Source organism: Trichosurus vulpecula, chromosome 7 (assembly GCF_011100635.1).
Source record: "Trichosurus vulpecula isolate mTriVul1 chromosome 7, mTriVul1.pri, whole genome shotgun sequence".
Lineage (NCBI taxonomy): Eukaryota > Metazoa > Chordata > Mammalia > Diprotodontia > Phalangeridae > Trichosurus > Trichosurus vulpecula.
This window is the reverse complement of record NC_050579.1, coordinates 176,258,574-176,278,895: the sequence shown is the minus strand read 5'-3', so window position 1 is coordinate 176,278,895 and position 20,322 is coordinate 176,258,574. Positions and strand designations below refer to the sequence as shown.

Genomic DNA, 20,322 nt, shown 5'->3' with positions numbered 1-20,322 from the left:
TCAGAGTCAGGAATACTAGGGTTCAAGGCCCACCTCTGCCAAGTATTAACTGACACATTGTTGATGCTGGACAAGTCACCTAACCTTTCAGCGCCCTATGCAACTCTCTAAGACTATAAATTTTCGAAGCAGTAGCTGACTTTCACTGGTACAGGATTTTTCCTCACCTAAAAGTTCCGTATGCCAATGAAACCTCAGGTGATCCTATCCCCTAACTTTTTGTTCTACTAGGTTTCCTGCACAGCATCTGCCTCTGCTCAAATTTCTAAATATTAACATATTTGCATGGCAGAGAAAGGTCTCTCTTAATCTAGGGGTGGTGGACACAAACACAAGTACAGATGGTTAGGAAGGAAAGGAGAATGCGGGGTGGGGGTGGGAAGAGAAATAGCAAGCCAAGATTCACTGGGAAATTCCTGCTTGGTTGGCATTTTGCATTTTAGTGAGAGCACACCCAGAAACTCAGGGAGTTACTGACAATAAATGTAACTATCATTTATTGAAATTCTCTCAAGGGTTCCATTTTAACATAGGTACACAGGAAAGCCTACTGGTTTTCAGCAGGACCTATAGTAATGGCTTACATAAAATACTGTAACCTTGAAAATGTTCGCATTAATGATATCTATTAGAAATAAATCTTGCACATCGTTCAAAAGTGAAACAATAAATTTAGGAAGGGAAAAGAGGGAATGCACTACAATGTCAGACACATTCTAGAATGAGCAAATAAGTAAACATGGCAACAATTTACCCTAAACTGATTGAGTTACAAATTAAAAGATGGAGAATGCAATATTCTGCATAAAAACTAATCACGCTCCAAGAGATCTGAGGCAGGAATCACCTCCTTGACTCAGAGAATCAGATTATTTTGTATTTTTCTATCCATGGTCTTCATCCCTGGGAGGCTGCCAAAGACTTCTATAGCTGTGGCTGCATAGTACTAATTCAATAGCTTGATTAATTTTCTACCAGATAAGTCCATTTGGTGTCAATTTGATTCAATTTTGATCTAACATTTATTAAGCACCTACTCTTTGCACAATATGATTCTCTAGCTAACAAACGTGACAGCTTGGTATGATGAAAAGCTCTCTGGTTCTGAAGGCAGAGGACTCGACACTTAGTGCTTCTGTGACCTTGAACATTTAGCCTCAGGGCCTCATGTTCCTCATCTTAAAGATGAAGGGGTTAGATGGACTCAGGTTTCTTCCAACTCAAGACCTATGACACTATAACCAAAATAAAACAAAACCCAACCCCAAGTGCCACGGTCAAAACAGTCCTTCCCCTTACATATCTTAAAGTTGTATAGAATCATAGATTTAGAGTTAGAAGGGATCTTAGAGGCCTCTTTTGCTGATTTTACACATTAGGAAACTGAGGCACAGAGGTGTCAGTGGTGTTAAGTGACTTGATCAGGGTTAACAAAGCTAGTAAGCAGCATCTGAGCTAGAATTAGGATCCAGTTTCTCCTCACTCCAAGTCTAGTGCTCTACCTACCACTCCACACTGCCTCCTTGCCTTATTCTCCTGAATAATAACTGACATTGATGTAGCAGTGCATAGTGAATAGGAGTCAGTCTCACGGGTCAGGAAAATATGGGTTCAAGGCCTACTTCTGGGACATACTGCATCTTGAACCACAAGCTACAGAGTAGGCAAATATCTGTATTGACAGAGAGTTTCATCACTAGAAGTGCCCAGTCCAAAAATGATAAATAAATGTAGCACTTTCAGGTTTGAAAAGCACTTCACATATGTTATCATGTTAGATACCTTGTGACTGCATACCACATGTACTATTGGCCATATTTATAAATGAAGAAACTGAAGAGTTTGTGACTTGCCCAGGCTAGTCACTTAAGTCAAGTTAAGTGATGGCTGCCAAGACAAAGTACTTTTCTTTGGCAGTATTCAGAAGAAACAAGCAAATGCTTTTAAAAGAGCGCCTTAAAGAAAACACAACTTTTCAGAGTTTTTTGTTTGTTTGTTTTTGCGTGGAATATAAGCACAGTCTAATTCATTGGCCCTTTCTTGGCAATGCATGAAGACTGTCAGTCTCTCAACCTATTGTGATCATTGCACTTCATGAAAGGAGGAAAATCACAGGTGAAGCTATAGTCTCTCCGGTGGCAAAGTCATTTTTTGGTAGCATTATGCACTCAGTAAGGAAATGGACTCTCCTCAGCCTCCAGAGCAGCATTTAGATACCTTTCTGGTGCAGTGCACTCGATGGTACCTTAGGCATTTAACTGCATGCGATGCAGTATAATCCTATAGGAGTTCCTATCTGTGGAGAACAGAGTGTCATAAAGAAGATTTTGATGACTCTAAAGTGGAATCAATGTAACATAAGTAGTTTTGGTCCTTGGCTGTTAGAGAAAGATACTGCTAAAATATGGGCATCTTATAAATCAGTAGACTCTCTTCTCCCCTGTATCTGTGTCACACCCTAGTAATAAAGCCATTGCTAGAGTCAGCGTATGATTGCTGCAAGGCATCAGGTAGTACCTAGTGAACTGAATGCTACCTAATGGTGACAGAGTCATCACTGGAGAGAAATGAGTCCCCAGATTCTGAAGCTGCTTTCATTTCCACACTCTTTTTGCATAAGCCTAAACCTACATCATCAGCAACAAAGCACTACAGATAATCTACTTGCATTTGCTCAGTGGAGAATTAAAATAATCCAGAACAATTTTCAGCAGACAGTTTCTGGCAATCAGAGAGAACAGTGACGTGAGGGGAAAAGGTCAAGGTTGCTGTTCAGTCATTCTCATACTGAGTCATCATCACATCTACATCACAGTTCTCCACAAAGAAGGAAGGACATAGAGGGGATCAGGGCATATTGTATTAAGCTGAGATATGCGATAAAATGTGTTGACATTCACTTCCTCTCTGTTGACTGACTTGGATTTTTTTAATTATCTTTTTAAAAACTGTTCTCCAGCAAAAGGAGAGCAGAAGGGATCAGGAGTACTTGATACTCAGTTGTACAACTGCATTGCCAACTATTTCGAATTATCAATTCTTGGCTCATTTTACTGATGACAGTAATGCACGACTTCTGGGAGATGCCAAAACAGATCAAATGTGCCAGAGTTGGTTTCATATTTTCCATTTCTATAGCAAATGTGGTGAGGAGGCTTGGATACCTGGGAAAAAAAAATCTGTCAACTCCCTCACCAGCAGCTGTCACCTATAGTTAATCTTTTCATCTCTATCTGTGAGAGTCTTTCCACCCCACCCAATTTCCCACACACTATTTCACCATCTGCTACCATGTTTTCATGCATCCAATTGACCTCTCCCAACATGGTCTCACCATCATGTACAGTTAGTCAGACATCACTGAATGACTGACTACAGTGTTCTTTGAAAGTCGAAAGAACAATTTCATAGGAAAGGGATTAACTTCATTCCCAGGTGAAGGAGTAAGTGTATTGTTCTTTTCAAGATCTGACTGAATGTGTGTAACTAAACAAACAAGCACAATTGGCTATTGGCTTTACAGAAGTTCATGAATATATTAGTCATTTTGTTTGTTTTATTGATTCTACTCAATTAAAACTGTCTCCTTATTACTCTAGGATCAAATATAAAATGATCTGTTTGGCTATTCAACCATTACACATATTTCCAGTGTCCTTACACTTTACTTTCAGCAACACTGACTTTCTTGTTGTTCCTCACCCAACTTTATGCCATTTCATTGGATATTTCTCATGTTTGGAATGATCTCCCTCCTTGTCTCTGCCTCCTGGCTTCTCCAGCTTCCTCCAAGACACAGTACAAATTCTACTTTTTACATTCAGCCTTTCCAGGCCCCTCTCTCCACTCCACCAAAGCTAGTGTCTTTTCTCTGAGATTACCTCCAATTTATCCCATATGTATGTTGTATGTTCATAGTTGCTTTCATGTTATCTCCTTCAGAAGAATATGATGGTAAGGTCGATTTTTTACCTATCTTTGTATCTCTAATGATTAGAAGAGTTCCTGGCATATAGTAAGTACCTAATAAATTCTTACTTACTTTATCCTTTTTTTAAAAAAAACCAATAATACTTCACAATCACTCCTGGCATATAGTAAGTACCTAATAAATTCTTACTTACTTTATCTTTTTTTTAAAAAAAACCAATAATACTTCACTATCACTCCCACCAAATGAACCTTCCATTCTAAAAAAGTGATCAAGAGAAATAAGCACATACTACCAAATCCAACAAGCTATTCCTAATTTTTCGTTTTTAGTCTACCACTTCTTTAGAAAGAAAAGAATGTGATGTTTCATTGTCAGCCCTTTGGTGTAAAGATTGAAGATTAGTCTGACCTCTGATAACTTTTAATATTGTTTCTTTTAACATTACTGCTCTTGTTGAGTACCTTATTTACTTGGGTCTGCTTCTTTTGTTCTGCATCATTTCATAAAAGTCTGTTCAAGTTTCTCTGGATTCCTTCTGTCTGAGGTATCATAGAATCATAGGTTTAGAAATGGAAGGCCATCTCATTTCTACCAAAGAGAAAACTAAGACCCAAGTGAGGTTACAAGAGGTTACAAGTTACAGTGAGGTCACTCCAGAGCCAGTGATTTTTTACTCTATCACTGTCATATACTACAAGGCACAAATATTCTATGATAATCAGACAGTGCAATTTATTCAGCTATTCCCCAATCAGTAGGCACCCACTTTATTTGGAGGATTTTTGCTGTGTTCTAAGAACTTTACAATAAAATAGTCCTTGATGATTTACATGTAAAGAAACAAGGTACCTAAGTTGTCTATGAGATGTGAATCATGGGGAATTGATAATAATTTATTATGTCAGCTAATATTAAATAATGCTTTCCTGTTTGCAATATGATATATATATATATATATATACTTACAAGACCTCAGTTTGAGAACAGCCTTCCTAGAGTAATTAATAATAATATTAAGGATGATGATGATAGCTAGCATTTACATGGCACTTTAAGTTTTGCTTTTACATATGTAAACTCATTTGATGCTTACAACCCTGTGACACAGATGTTAGTGTTAACCACATTTTATAGGTGGAAAAACTGAAGAAGATAGAGGTTAAGTGACATGCTCAGAGTCACAATGCTAGTAGATGAGATAAGATTTGAACTCAGGTTATCCTGAATACAGGTCCAGTGCTCTATTCTCTGAGTCAGCTCTCTAGGGCCCTACGGATAGTAGGAGATGTTTTCTGTCAGGACTTCAGCAACTACAATGTAGATGGTATGGTGGATTGAGCTCTGGGCATGAAATTAGGAAGTCCTGAGTTCAAATCTTTACTCAGACACTTATCATCTGTATGTGATTCTGAGCAAGTCACAACCTCTGCCTCAGTTTCCTCAGCTTTAAAATGAAGATAAATAACAACATCTACCTTGTATGGTTGTTGTAAGGATCAAGTGAGATGATACTAAAGCACTTAGCCTAGGAATTGGCACATAGTAGGAGTTACAGAAATGATTATTCCTAGGCTGATATAGGACCCACTTGTCAGGTACTCACAGTGACCTCCGCAGAGCCAGTATCCCATAAGAGAAACCAATAAAAGAACAGTGGTGAGATAAAGAGAAGTAGCCAGTGGTTATATTTAACATATAGGAAAGACCACCTAGTAAGTCTCAGTGAATAAGCTAACAGTTTGTGATCTGAGAATTACAAATATCCTGAGGCTGAGGTGGAATGCTTGGAGAAATGAAATTGTCTCCTGAAGATGTTATTGAAGCCCTACTTTTCCTTTAAAAGGAAGTAAATAAAGTGAACTTGGAACGTTTCCCGGATTGCACATCTGCCTGTCTAAATTATACCTGAGAAGCAGGGCCCAAACAGATGGAAGTGAGGAGGATTAGGGAACTGCTTTATTTGGTCTTTATGCCCCTACAACTACAATGGCTGACTGATTGTCCTACTCACATTAAAAAGAAAAAAAAGAGGCTGCAAATTGGCAAGCTGATTTGCAAATATATACATTCTAACACCTGTGTATTAAATAAGTATTTACAGGTGCTATGGCAGGTTCCCTGGATATGAAGGATAAATTTTGATTAGTTAGGTGCAAACACTTCCAATTTGCTTCTTCTCTAGATCAGTCATCTCTTACAAGACAACAGAAAATACTGTAGAAACTCATTTGGAATATTTAAAAAAATGCTTTCTATGAAATCTTATTTTCAAAATATAGACTAGGCCAGACACCAAGACAGGGTGGGAGAGCTGGCAAAGCTTCCTTCTCAATTTATCTCCCCATTCCCCTTCTTGGCTTCCTCTCCCACTATCATAAGAAGCCCCAGAACGGAGAGGAGGAATTGGGAGGCCTCTTAATGACAGGAAATTATTTCCTTCCTTTTGTTAAACCTTTGATAACATTTAATGGATTTGGGGAGTTTAAATATATGAAGAGTTTTTATGGTTCTTAGACTTTTGGAACCTTTACACACAAGACTGAGATAATGAGCATATTCATGCTAATTCTTTATGCTACACTTCTAAAGTGTCAGCTCGAATTATGAAATAGTTGGCACTTAAATGAAATCATACATAAGGAAATTTAAAAAAAACTGAAGCAAAAAGTTTGCTAAGAGAATGACTGGGTACAGCATACTTAGCAGTGTTTAAGAAGTAGATTTCAATCAAAACAAGGAAGATTAAGGAGCTAGGTGGGATAGAGGGATTAGCAGTAAAGTATGAAATGTTTCATCTCTCCGATGACTCACCAGCTTAAACATCATCCAGGTAGATATTAACAGAGAGGAAAGCTGGCAATGAATCAACAGACAATGTGAAATGAGCTGGTGATTTCCATTCCATTCTAAGTTGAACATTGAGTAGGGGCTGACGAGCTGGTAATTGTTCCATTTAATCATTCACCATAGTATTGGTTACCATTAATAACCCTCATACATCACATCCATTAGGGTCAGCTTCACATTCCTTCCTAGAGTGTCATTAAGGAAATTTGAAAAAGATGCCAGAAATTTTAAGTGATTGAATTGGATCATAGGTTGGGTTTCTATGTCAGATAAAAATGCTCAATCTGCTTATCTGTCTCATGAAGTTACTTCATAAGGGGTAAGAGCTAGTGCTTCAAGATTCTCCTCTTTTTTAAAATGAGTTTATTGAATATTTTTAATTGGATTCACAAGATCTCTTGGTCTCGTTGCATTCAAGATCAGGGTTCAGTAAAGCCATATTATTATAGTCCACATATAAAATTAGCTTTAACTAAATGGGTAAGGAAACTGGTAGAAGCCAGCCAAGGCACCAGGGTTATTTGTTCTTCTACTTGTTTGCCATGAGACTACGGGCAAGCCAATTAAACTTGATAAATCTCATTTTTCTAATCAATAAATGAAGGATAGTAATACTAGGACTAACTATCTCACAGGGTGATTGTAAGGATAATAACTACAAACAGTGCTATATAATAGCTACATTTTTCTTTTCTTTTTTGTTTTTCATTCTCAACCATGATTTCATTGGTATTAGAACTTTCTGGTGAAGAAACTACCAAAACCACTAAATACCATCACCTTTTTTGCAACTTATATTCTTAGAGTCACCTAGGACACAGAAGGTTACCAAATTCCAGTTTGGTTCAGTGAAATAACATTAGATCTGGTGTTAAAGAACCTCAGTTTGAATCCTGGCCCTCACACTTTGTTCCAGTGGGATCTTAGGCAAATCGCTTCTCTTATTTAGGGTAGTTTCTCATCTGTAAAATAAGGGGGTTAGAGTGAATAGTTTCCAAGGTTGTTTTTACCTCTAAATCTATAAATGATATACTAGATTTTTAACTTCACAGCTACTTAGACTCTTAGGAGATTAGAGTGGAAATAGAATTTATTGGTCATGTAATCTAAAACCCTCAATTCACAGATGAGCAAAATGAATTCCAAAGACAATAAGAGACTTATCCACAATCATATAGCTAGTTAATAGTAAAATTAAGATTTTGAACCTAGATCTAACTTTTAGTCCTGTGATATTTCTCTCAGACTTATATGCATTAGCATCATACAGAAAGCCTAAATTAGTTATTAAAGCAACCAGACTTCTCCGATTCTCCACGTCAGTATTTTGTGAAGCTGTGCTCTCATTAATATGAGGGCTTCTTTCAATGGTACATTTGGCAACCCATCCATCCATGCTTCTCAGTCCATACTGTATCCTCTGGTAAACCCTCCATAGGGTTTGTACTCAACCAGCTAGGTGTTTAGTCCTCTGTATCTCTTCCCAACATTTGTGAAGCATGTAGAAGGATTATTCCTAGCTCTTGCTACAGAACAAACCCCCTACCACTTTGTTTCTAGTCCTACATGTCTCTGATCATATTTTTTATGCCGCTTCTTCTGCCCAACTTTTCATTTAGCAAAACTACCACCTTTTATATGAGGCCTGACTCTTTATTTACTTTGTATTTGTAAAGCACTTCGAACAATAAGCACTCTAGAAAGGCTTATTCCTTCCCCTTCCACATTCTGCTGCCCCTCCCCCTTAATACAAAATGTCTGTAGTTGTGTTCCATCTCCCCAGTAGAATATAAGCTCTCTGAGGTCAGAAACTGTTTCATTTTTGTATTCTCAATATCTAGCCCATTTGTTAGAATATTATATGTTCTTGAGAAATGTTTGTTGATTAATTTATTACAGCCCAATCACATGGAAGGATTAATATCAATATTAAAAAGATCCATCTTTTTGTGGAAAGAAACTTGACTTGGTTAGATGTACAGCACAATTGCTGAAAGGCAATCAAGTTTGCTTTCCTCTTCCTATTCAGTTCTGGGCCTAGTTTATTATCCATCCTCAATGCCTGCCCAAGTTACAAGTTCTAGTAGATTAGTTCTATAATTCATCCAAAGGTATTCCACAGGCTAAATAGAATCATTATTTCCTTCCCTCCCTCCCTCTTTCCTTCCTTCCTTCCTTCCTTTTTTCCTTCCTTCCTTCCTCCTTTCTTTCTCCTTTCCCCTTCCCCCTCTCTCTCTCCCTCCTCTCTCCCTCCCAAGCTAGGCATCCACAACTGCTACCCATAATACTAATATACTGATGCCACTATCAATTGTCATTGAAGTTTTAACTTGCCCAAACTCAAGCAATCCACCAGATTCAGCCTCTCCATGTACGTGCTATCACAGCCAGCAAAAAATAAGCATTATTCATCTCTCCTCCACATCATCCCCCACCCCACCCTGCATATGGAGTATTATACTCAACTCTGGAGTGATCATAATAATTCTCATTTAGGAAGCTCTGCAATTTTCCAAAACTTGATGCAATTAGTACAATGTAATCCACAGGCAGGAGCATCTGGACTACCTCAGCATCTATAGTTAATACTTCTGTTATTTGCAATGGACATCCTCTATCATAATGGTAGACACTTTGGCAAAGATTAATCTTCCTGTTTTATGTTTGACTTGATCTTTAGAGAGTCAACAAACTAACTTATGCTATAATTCAAAGAATCTGGCTTGATCTTAACATACACCAGGGAGACAACTTGGTGTGTATTATCTTTTAAATGTATTTTTTTTCCTCAATCAAATCAAATTTTGTATACAATCATAAAAAATAAATATCTTATTACATTCTCTGAACTTTTTAGTAAATGGTGTGACTACACTAATGCGGTCTTCTGTAAAACATTTTTAATTGTTGATTCTTATCTATTCTTTTTGACACCTTAATTAAGGATGTTCTTGATATATGTGTATATTACCTTAATAATGTTAGAGAAATTAAAAAAATAGGCCTTAGTGGTCACCAGTTACTAATATTTTTAAAGAAATATTATTGGTGACTTGTCCAAGGATCCTTTACTACCATTTTTTCTTTTCTAATGCCATAGGAATCCAGCCCTTGGTGTGCTTAGAATTTTGGTGTCCCTTTCAGTATATTATTTCTGTTGTCCCATCTATATTTTCATAAGAGCTGTTTCTATTTGTGACACATTGGGGATTGTGAAGTTGCAGTATAAATGTGTTGGAGCCAAGGAAATTTTGGTGAGAAAGAGTTTGTTAAAGCAGGACTGGAAAGTCTGATTTCATTTCTCAATTGTCTCAGTTTCTTCCTCAAATATTCTTAGACTGATTTAAAAAAAAATTCTCAACAAACATTCTGCAAACTTGATTTTCTCACCAGCATCTTTCACTTTTTTATAAGACAATGCTTTACATAATCTATTATCTTCCTCCATAACATTTTACAAACTATTCTATTACATAAACTGACATTGCCTTTGACTTGTGCATCTTTCTGCTTAGAAACAAGATCAAATATTTGTTAATGAGTTGCTTCTGAGTGTTTTTCATTACCTAATGGTAGCAATAGTAAGAGTATGTTACAATGTCTATTCTTTTATCTGTTTTCTATTTTTAGTTATGAAAACTTGTTTAACAGATTAGATTAGCATTGCTTCAGCTTCATACCAATTTTCTTTTTCTTTTATTCTCATTTGGTATTTTAAAAACAATGATGGTATGACTATATACAAATATCTGGTTCTGATATAACTCTCACATCAGAAACAAGTTGTTTCCTTTGTATTAAAATGTAACAATAACCTATAGCCATTGCATTCCCCTTATTTTTTGTAATTGTTATTTACCTTTAGTTGCAAAGTAAATGATCATGTAGGAATAGAGTGATAAATTTGGATATACACCCTCAGTGGGGTCTAAGGGTAAAGTGAAGGTATATAATCTCAATGGGCATGAAAGCTGTGTAATAAGATAAAGGGAATCAGATCTGAATATTGGTTTCTACTGTTGATTGACTTTTTTCCTTCTTGTTCTTTTGCTCTTGGGATGAAAAGTTGTCACTTATCCTGAGTCAAAGTGGGGCAATAAATACCTCTTTTTGAACTTGGGTTTATCCAACTCATAGGAGATCACTGAATGCTCCAATTCCTTACATGACAAGCAGGAAGTCAAAATCTCAAGGGCAATGACAGGAAAACAGAGGCAAAACATTCTGAATTCCAATATCCAGATCTTGTCACCTTGATTTTATCACAGGGCTTTTGTCTTTTATTAGCAAGGTGCTTTTCCAAACTTTCATTGATAGTATGTGATTGAATTTACTATTCATCATATTTGGACCAATTGGCAAGTCACAGAGGAACATATGCTGAAAAAAGAATTAAAATATCCTTGATGACCCTCCAAATATGATATCTTGTTGTACCACAGGTGATACTGAGGCTATAAATGTAGTAGTAGTCATGTGTAATATGGTCCCTGAGTCTAGAAGTAAACCATAAAATATTCTGTTAATTATGCAATAATGGAGTATAGTATCTGAGTTGTCCATCAGGAGGCAATATCCTAGAATTTCCAGCCCAGTAATCAATTCAATTTCTCTCCAGTCAAGATCTAGAATAGCCTCTCAAAAGACTGCAGTAACCCCTCTGACTATCAGAGGCTGATCAACCTGAAAACAGCTGGGTTATCATGTTTCCCCACTTGTGAACCATCCTTCCATTGACAATTTCCAATTGTCTTCTCTTTTCACTCACAGCAAGACTTCCATTTCTCAAAACACTACCACTTCAACCACTCTATCCTCCCTGCAGGTATCCAAAAGTGGGGAGGGGGAGCGCGGGAAGGAAGATAAACTTATTTATGGCTAATCCCTTTACATGTACCCTTTATCCTATCCTTTATCTCCTTTTCAGTACTTTGTGTCACCCTTCTTTTTGATATCTGCAATTTCTCTCCCTATTCCTTCCCCACATGCTTCTCTCTCTCTGTCTTTCTCTTTCTGTCTCTCTCTGTCTCTGTCTTTCTGTCTCTGTTTGTCTCTTTCTGTCTCTCTGTCTCTCCCTTCTTTCCCTTTTTTCCCTCATGCTTCTTCCCATATTCTGATGAATCTTGCAATTCTTACAGACATGCTCATTTCCCCCCAGATTAAAAAAAATTGGCCCTTCCCTTTACAAACTCAATTCATGTAGCTAACTTTTTATTTTTCTCTTCCATTGCATTGTTAAACTGCTTGGAAATGTTGCCTATATCTAAAGCCTATACTTGTTTAGTGGCCACTATCTCCTTAGCTCTTAACTGTATAGGGAGCAATTTAAGTATTTTCAAATGAGATGTCATATGAACAGTCACAAATTGGGATATTTAATTCAAGAGCTCAATGAAGAATAGATCATAAAGAGGAGAAAGTAGACAGGTAGCAGAACCAAGGAGATTATTATGTATAAATCTGACCTGAGCACCTAGGCTCACAGGAAGAATTCAACAGAATTTAAGTAAGTTTCTTGAGAATAGGAGTGCTTTTAGTTTTTCTATACCAACACAAGAGGCATTTAATAAATGCTTGTTGAATAGAGTTAATTTGGCGAATTTCAGTCTTATCTCACAAAAAAATCTTCATAGTCAATGAGAGGAAATAAATGTTAGATGTAGGATAAAAATGATCTGATTTAATAAAACATTGGACCACCAGGGACATCTCTGTCTTCCTCCGTCTCAAAGTAGCTTTCAGAGACAACTGCAGAGGGTCTTGTCTTCACTGTAGAGGAAATTAACATGAAAGACCTAACCTCTAGGGGGATTTATCAGAATGGAGTAGGTGAGTGGGGGAGAAAACTATACTTCTCTCTGATCACTGAAAGAAGATATACCAAGAATGATTCAAACATCAGTATCTTAAAAGCTAGCAGCTACTGAGATGAACTGAAGAATAACCCATGGTCCTGTGTGACAGGCCAACATTGGCACATCTTAAAGGATGCTTCCAAGCTTAAGAGTCACAGCAGCCAGGCTTCTTATCACTAAAGCTCTTAGCAGCTTGCTGGACCAGCTGTGTGAAGGCTATGATCCAGGATTGCAGTACAAAGCCAGAGCAAACTAAGCTTTACTAATGGTTGAAGTACTGATAGATAGCAAGGGATGAAGAAAGACAGAATATTCTCTTGGATGCCTATATGTGCAGCAAGCTCTGTTGTAAACAAAACTTGTCAACCTGTTTTCCTATGGGTGATGAAGACTACCTTATGAGATGCAATTTGTGGTGCTTCAATATTCTTTGACATTCAGGCGATAAGGATAGGATAGGGACGGATTCTGGAAGTTCATTGCTATAAGGAATTTTCTGGTGAAAAAACTCCCTCTGTGAATGCTGGAGCTACAAGTTCTTTCGGTTAGTCTTTGGTCCAGGGACATCTCCAGTACCTGATTATAGACACCTACTTCCTAACTCCTAGATTCTCTTAGTACCATCTGCAACATCAAAGCACCCTCTTTGGACAAGACTCCTGCCTCCTAACTCCTAGAGTCTTCTCCAGAGAAAGCTAGACACCTCTAAATCCTTACTGGGAGCCCACATATCTATCTGTTATTGCTTTTTTTGAGTTGGAACTAAAGGGCAGTGGGTGGGAGAGAGGGGGATGAACCATCTAAACATATGCTTCCTTCCAAAGAACTCTCTTCAACCACTTATCTTCTGACTTGATTAACTTGTCAGTGATTAGCATATTCCTACTTGCTTTTGCTGTTACCTTAAAGCAGTGATTGGGAACTCTGACTGTGTTTTTACAAACCCAACTCCCCATCCACCCGATTCCTTAATATTGTACTTTAAATCTGTCTGATTCTCTATGTTTGCATTGTACAATTTGTAATTCCTGCTCTATATTGAACAGAATCATTTTTCCTAACTTAAATCTCTCTATTTTTCACTCCTTCCATCTTTTTATCATTATTAAAACCCAGCTCCTGATGACATCACTTGCCTTTTTATTCTTTCCAGTACTAGATACATTTTCATTCATGCGTTCTCTCCTCCCCACACTGCACACCAATTCACTGGTTCTTCTCTTCCTTTGAAGTTCATATTCTCCAAATTTATCATCCAATCAAGATCATAGTGGCTATTTACAAAGTCCTTAGAACATTCTGATTCCTCTCATTGAATTTAGTGATTGATGCATTCTTTGTCTTCTCCCCATCTCCTTATCTCATAGTAGGGGAATTCAAAATATATATCACTTGTTGCTCAGCCCATTTAATTTCCATGACTTACTCTTTTATTCCATGTCAGTTACGCATAGCTAGTGCTACATACCTTTAGTATTACCATGTTCACAAATGCCAATATTCCTTTGTCTGATCATTATCTTTCATCTTTTTGTCTTTTTCTATCCCTGATGATCCCTGAGCTTGTTCTTTGGCCCCAGCAAGACTTCCATTCTCCTCCATCTTTTTTTTTAAAGTAAAAGTTTAAGTCTCTTTATTTCATATTTTATTTTACCCAGTTACATGCAAAAATATTTTTTAACATTTGTTTTTAAAACTTTGAGTTCCAAATTCTCTCCCTTCTTCTCTTTCCACCCCACCCCCATCTAGAAGACAAGTAATTTGATATAGGTTATATATGTGTAGTCATAAAAAACATTTCCATATTAGCCATATTATGAAAGAAAACAGAGACAGAGAGAGAGAGAGAGAGAGAGAGAGAGAGAGAGAGAGAGAGAGAGAGAGAGAGAGAGGAAGAACGAACCTCAAGAAAAAGAGCATGCTTCAATTTGTATTCAGACACCATCATTTCTTTCTCTAGGGATGGACAGCATTTTTCATCTTGAATCCTTCAGAGCTGTCTTGAAACATTCTATTGCTGGGAATAGCTAAGTCATACACAGCTCATCATCCTACAATATTGCTGTTACTTTGTACACAGTAAGTTTCACTTTACATCAGCTAATGTAAGACTTTCCAGGTTTTTCTGAGAGCATCCTGCTCTTCCTTCCTTCCTTCCCTCCTTCCTTCCCTCCTTCCCTCCTTTTTTTTTGTGTGCGGGGGTTACTGAATACTTTTATTATGCACACAGAAGCCACTAAGGATCTGGCCTGTGGGTTCATCATGGCTTTATCACAAGTATATGGCTCCACACGTCAACACTGGGGTGGGGGTGAGAACAGGTCATTCTATCTCAGTCACAAGATGATAAGCATTTTTTGACAATGACAGATAATCAGGTACAGTCAATGGTAAGATAGTTCTAAGGAAACAGTGAGAACATCACAGAAAGGTGGAGGGGAGAAAGAAGTTAAGAGGCAGAGGCCCCTGCCCCCAAAATAAAACTGATCTAGTACTTGGTGCTGTGCATTCTTAGGACAGGGGCAGACTTCTACAGAGGTGACTGGTGCCTGTGAGCTCTGAGGCCTCCTGGTCACAGAGCTTACTTGGCCTGAGAGGTTCTGAAGTTCCTTCCAGCAAATTTAGCCTTCCTGCTCAGCTCTTCCTCAGTTCTGAGAAGCAGGTTATACTTGTCTAGACACTCAGATAAGCAGAGGCCACCAGTCTTGATCTGCCCACTGCAGAGACCCACCACTAGGTGTGCAATGAAGATATATACAGTCTCCCCAGAGTGATGGGAAACCATTACACCCCATCCATTGAACTGAGCCAGCTTGCATGCCTGGAGAGATTCAGTCATGAAACTAATCTGGTTTACTTTGAGTAGGAGGCAGTTGCAGGCTTTCTCGTTCACAACCTTTTCAATGTGCTTTGGAAATGATCACTGTTAGACCATTCCCTATCATCTGGATGCCTGGGGTGGGGGGATGGGAGGTAGTAGAAGTGAAATTCTTCCAACCTTCCCAATCATCCTGGTCAAAGGGATCTTCAGTAGGCAACACCAGATAGGCCTTGATGAAGGTCTTAAAGAGGTCCAAAAGCTCAGAAGGGGAGTTGTATCTGCTGGAATCATCAGGAGACTTGAAGTCCAAGTCATATTTACCAGATCAGGAGAATTCTGAGGTAGAAACATCCATGCTAATTATAACCTTATCAGTATAGGCAGCCTTACCAATAGCATTCTTTAGCAGCTTCAGAACATCTTTATTCTCCAGGATGTTAAGGGAAAAGTCACTTCCATCCCCTACATTGGTAGCATATTGTCCATATTTTGACTTAATTGCATTCTTCAGGTTATGGTAGAGCTCAGCTCTGAAGAGCAGAGCCCCCTTGAAGTTTGCTGCTCCAACAGGGAGGATCATGAACTCTTACATGGCCAACTTGTTACCAGCAGGGAAGCACTGATCATGTTGAAGGCTGGTAATAGTAGGATGACTTCCGTGTTGCCTGCAAGGTCAGCAATACGGCAGTACAAGGAGACAACTTTCTCAGCAGCTCTGTCCTTCCTTACAAACAGCCAGAGACACTCCCAGTAAGGCATTTGCATCAAATTTAGATTTATTCTCAATGTTGTCCACCTCTAAAATCAATTTGTCAATCTTCTCCTGCTCCACAACATTCAGTTTCTTTATGATCATGGTCAGGGCAATAATTTTATTGATGTGCTCACCTACTTTTGAGACACCTTTCCCCATATAGCGGGTCATTTTCTTAGAGCTCCAAGGCTTTGTGGATGCTGGTAGAAGTACCACTGGGCACAGCAGCTTGGAAGAGACCTTTTCCAAGGTAAAGATCAATTTCAACGGTGGATTTCCCATGAGAGTCAAAGATCTCTCTTGCCTGGATCCTATAAATAGACATTTTGAGTTTCTGGATGGGACATTCTCTGCTGGGCTCAGAGAATAGAGGCTGAGGGCCTGCTCATCATTTCTTATAGCACAATGTCATTGAATCATAATCACATACCACAATTTGCTAAACCATTCTCTAATTGATGAGCATTCCCTCACTTTCCAATTCTTGGCCCCCACCAAAAAAAATGCTATAAATATTTTTGTACATATAGGTCCTTTTCTTTTTTTGTTTTTTATTTCTTTTGGGATATAGACCTAGTATTGGTATTGCTAGGTAAAAGGGTGTGCACGATTTATAGCCTTTGGGCATAGTTCAAAATTGCTCTACAGAATGGTTGAATCAGTTCACAACTCCACCAGCAATGCATTAATGTCTCATTTTCCACATATTCCATTCAACATATACCATTTTTCTTTTCTGTCCTATTAGCCAATCTAATAAGTATGAGAAAGTACCTCAGAATTGCTTTAATTTGCATTTCTCCAATCAATAGTGACAGCATTCTTTTTTTTCTTATGACTATAGACAAGTTTGATTATTTCACCTGAAAACTTCATGTATTTTGGTCATCTATCAATTGGGGATGGCTCTGACTGTTATAAATTTGACCTAGTTCTCTATATGTTTGAGAAATGAGGAATTTATCAGAGAAACTCACTTCAATTTTTTTCCTCACTTGCTATTGCTAACTATATTTCCCTCCATCCTGCCCCCCATTTATTCTATTCTCTCTCTTCTTTCACCTTGTCCCTCCTCAAAAGTGTTTTGCTTCTGACTATTCCCTATCCCATATCTGCTCTCCCTTCAAATGCCTCTCTCCCTTTTCTTGTCTCCTTCCCCTCCTCCTTTCCTGTAGGAAAAGATAGATTTCTATGCCCAATTGAGTGCATATGCTATTCCCTCTTTGAGCCAATTCTGATGACAGTAAGGTTCACTCAATCCCCCTCACCTCCCCAATCTTTCCCTCCAATGTAAAAACTTTTTCTTGCTTCTTTTACCTACTCTTTTCCAAGCACTATACTAAGCACTATGCACACAAAAAGAAACAAAATGTGGACCCTGCCCTCAAGGAACTCACCATCTAATGAGTTAGATAACCAAATTAATATGTACAAACAAGCAATACACAATATAAATTAGAATTAATTAAAAGAGGTCAGGAAAGTGTTCTTGTAGAATGTAAGATTTTAGTTGTGACTTGATCTCAGCCAGGGAAGTCAGGAGGCAGAAATGAAGAAAGAGAGCATTCCAGAAATGGGGAAAAGCCATAAAAAATGCCTGGAACAGAGACATGAAGCATTTTATTTGCAAAACAGCAAGGTGGTCACGGGCACTGGATTGAAGAATACATAGTAGGGAGTAAGGTATAATAAGACTAGAAAGTGGGGAGTAGGTCCTAGGTTAGGAAAAGCTTTAAATGCTTAACAGTATGTTTTTTAAGTTTGATTCTAGAAACAACAAGAAGCCACTAGAGTTTATTGAGTAGAGGCATGACTTGATCAAACATGCTTTTTTGAAAAATCCCTTTTAGTGGTTGAAACCTTGGTAGATATTATTCTGATCACTCTGGATAAACTGATTGTTTTTGATGCCTCTGTTGCTGTTTCTTTTATCTTCTTTTAAACCATCTGTAACCTGGCTTTGCAACTCATTGTTCAATTGAAACTGCCTTCTCCAAAGTTACCAATGATCTTTTAAATGCAAAATGTAATAGGCTATTCTAAATCTTCATCTTTCTTGATCTTTGAAGCATGTCATGCTGTTGATCACCTACTCCTGGATAATCTTTCTTTTTGAGGTTTTGATGTCACTTCATTCTCCTAATTCTCTTAGTTACCCAACCCTTCCTCAGTAGTCCTTCTTCATTCTTTGTCCATTTCAACTTCACTAACTTGAAGGTGAGCTTTATTTTTTTTCACCCTGTTATTTCATCAACAAACTCATCATCTCTAATGAGTTCGACTATCATCTCTATGAAGATGATTCCCAAATATAGAGATCAATATTTATATATGAAGTATAGCATAATATATGTGAATATAACATGATAGGATAACATATGTTGCAATATGTTATGATATAAAATAATATAACATAACATGATATGGTATAATGATATAATACGTAATACAATACAATGCAAATTTAATGTAATACAGTGCGATACAAAATAACACTATAATATAACAGAACAGAATAAAATAATATTATGAGTTTATATAAGAAGAAACAAGGCAAAAAAAAGACAAGAGAGGAAAGGAAAAGAGAAGAGAATTAATTTAATATCTAATCTGTTGATAAATTTTGATGTTTCTTCCCTGACAAAATCTTTCATATATGGCCCTTTCTCTTCAGTCACAGAGCCACAAGGGCTTCAGTTTCAGTAAAATATCCTATAACTGCCTGCTCCTTTTACATTTTTTTTCCAAGGATAAAGTTAGACCAAATTTTTGACAGTTGGGAAAATAAAGCACAATGTACTTATATTGGTACATTCACCAAAGACATTGGATGCCTCAAGCAGTACATGTCCCCTAAACTGTACCCTTAAAAAATAAAATTTAGGAAGTAATAAGAACATTTAACATTTTGATATACGAGATGGAGTGGAAGGAGTGAAATTTCACAAGTTTCCTTTAGAGCTGATTCTGTCACCATCACCAATACTCATGCACAGTTATGTTAGTAACTGGTGCTGATTTGGAACTTTAATGAGAAGCAACTTTACTTGCTAGAATTTGTTTATTTGCCAAGACTAAATGTTGCATTTCTAGGCTAAATATTCCAGTATTATCCTGGAAAATAGTTTTTCATCTTCCATCCCTGCTCATGCTTTTGGTTACTTACTATACATAGACGTCCTCCAACTTAATAATGGCTTGAGATCCAAAAGTTCCTCTGTTAAGTCAGTTGTTCAGAACACTAAGTGCATTTTTCCAAGAAGCCCACCAAGCCTTTTAAATTGAGACTGGGTAATTAAATCAATTTGATAACAATGTTTACTTCTTTAAGTGTCTTTCATAGCATTAGGAACTAGAAGGGACCTTAAAGATCATTTAGTCCAGGTATTTTTAACCTTTGGTACATTCCATATGTAGAGTTCAAAAGGTCTTTGAACTTGGATGGGGAAAAAATAAATCTTCAGACTTTCACCAAAGTCTCCCTGAAACTTACCATTTCCTTCATATAAGATAAATATGCACATGAATGTACATGTATACACACATATGTGTACATATACATATGTGCATGTATAAAGGTATCTATAGGATTCACCAGAATGCCAAAAAATCCTTGACACAAAAAAAAGGCAAGAAACATATCATCTCATTATACTTAATCATTTTACAGGTGAGAAAACTGAGGCAAAGGCAGAGAGAGCGGGGATGATTTACCTAAGATCACAGAAGTCATAAGTAACTAAGTCTGGATTTCAACCAGTGCTCTCTGATTTCAGTTTCATGGCTATTTCTACTATACCATTCTCAGAGTGCTCTCCTCATTATATGAGGATATAAGAACTTTCAAGAAGTCAAGGCTTCTGTTTGGACCTTACTGTCTACTTAGCAGATGATAAGACGCAAACACAAATAATGCATGTTAACTGCATAAGAGAGATGCAGAATAAAGTGATAATTTTAAAGCCCAATCTATATGTCATTTTCTCTAGAAAGTCTTAACTAATCTCCCAGCTAATAAGGACTGTTTTCCCCTCCCATCTTCCATGGAACTTTATCAAAAGAGAGATATCATTCTTGGCAGAAGGAATAGCTTGAATGAAGACACCAAGGG

At 37.5% G+C, this 20,322-nt stretch overlaps 1 pseudogene; it reads right to left on the bottom strand.

The window, feature by feature from the left end:
- Nucleotides 1-15,217: 15,217 nt before the first annotated feature.
- On the bottom strand, nucleotides 15,218-16,536 carry LOC118858544 (annotated as a pseudogene).
- Nucleotides 16,537-20,322: the final 3,786 nt, after the last annotated feature.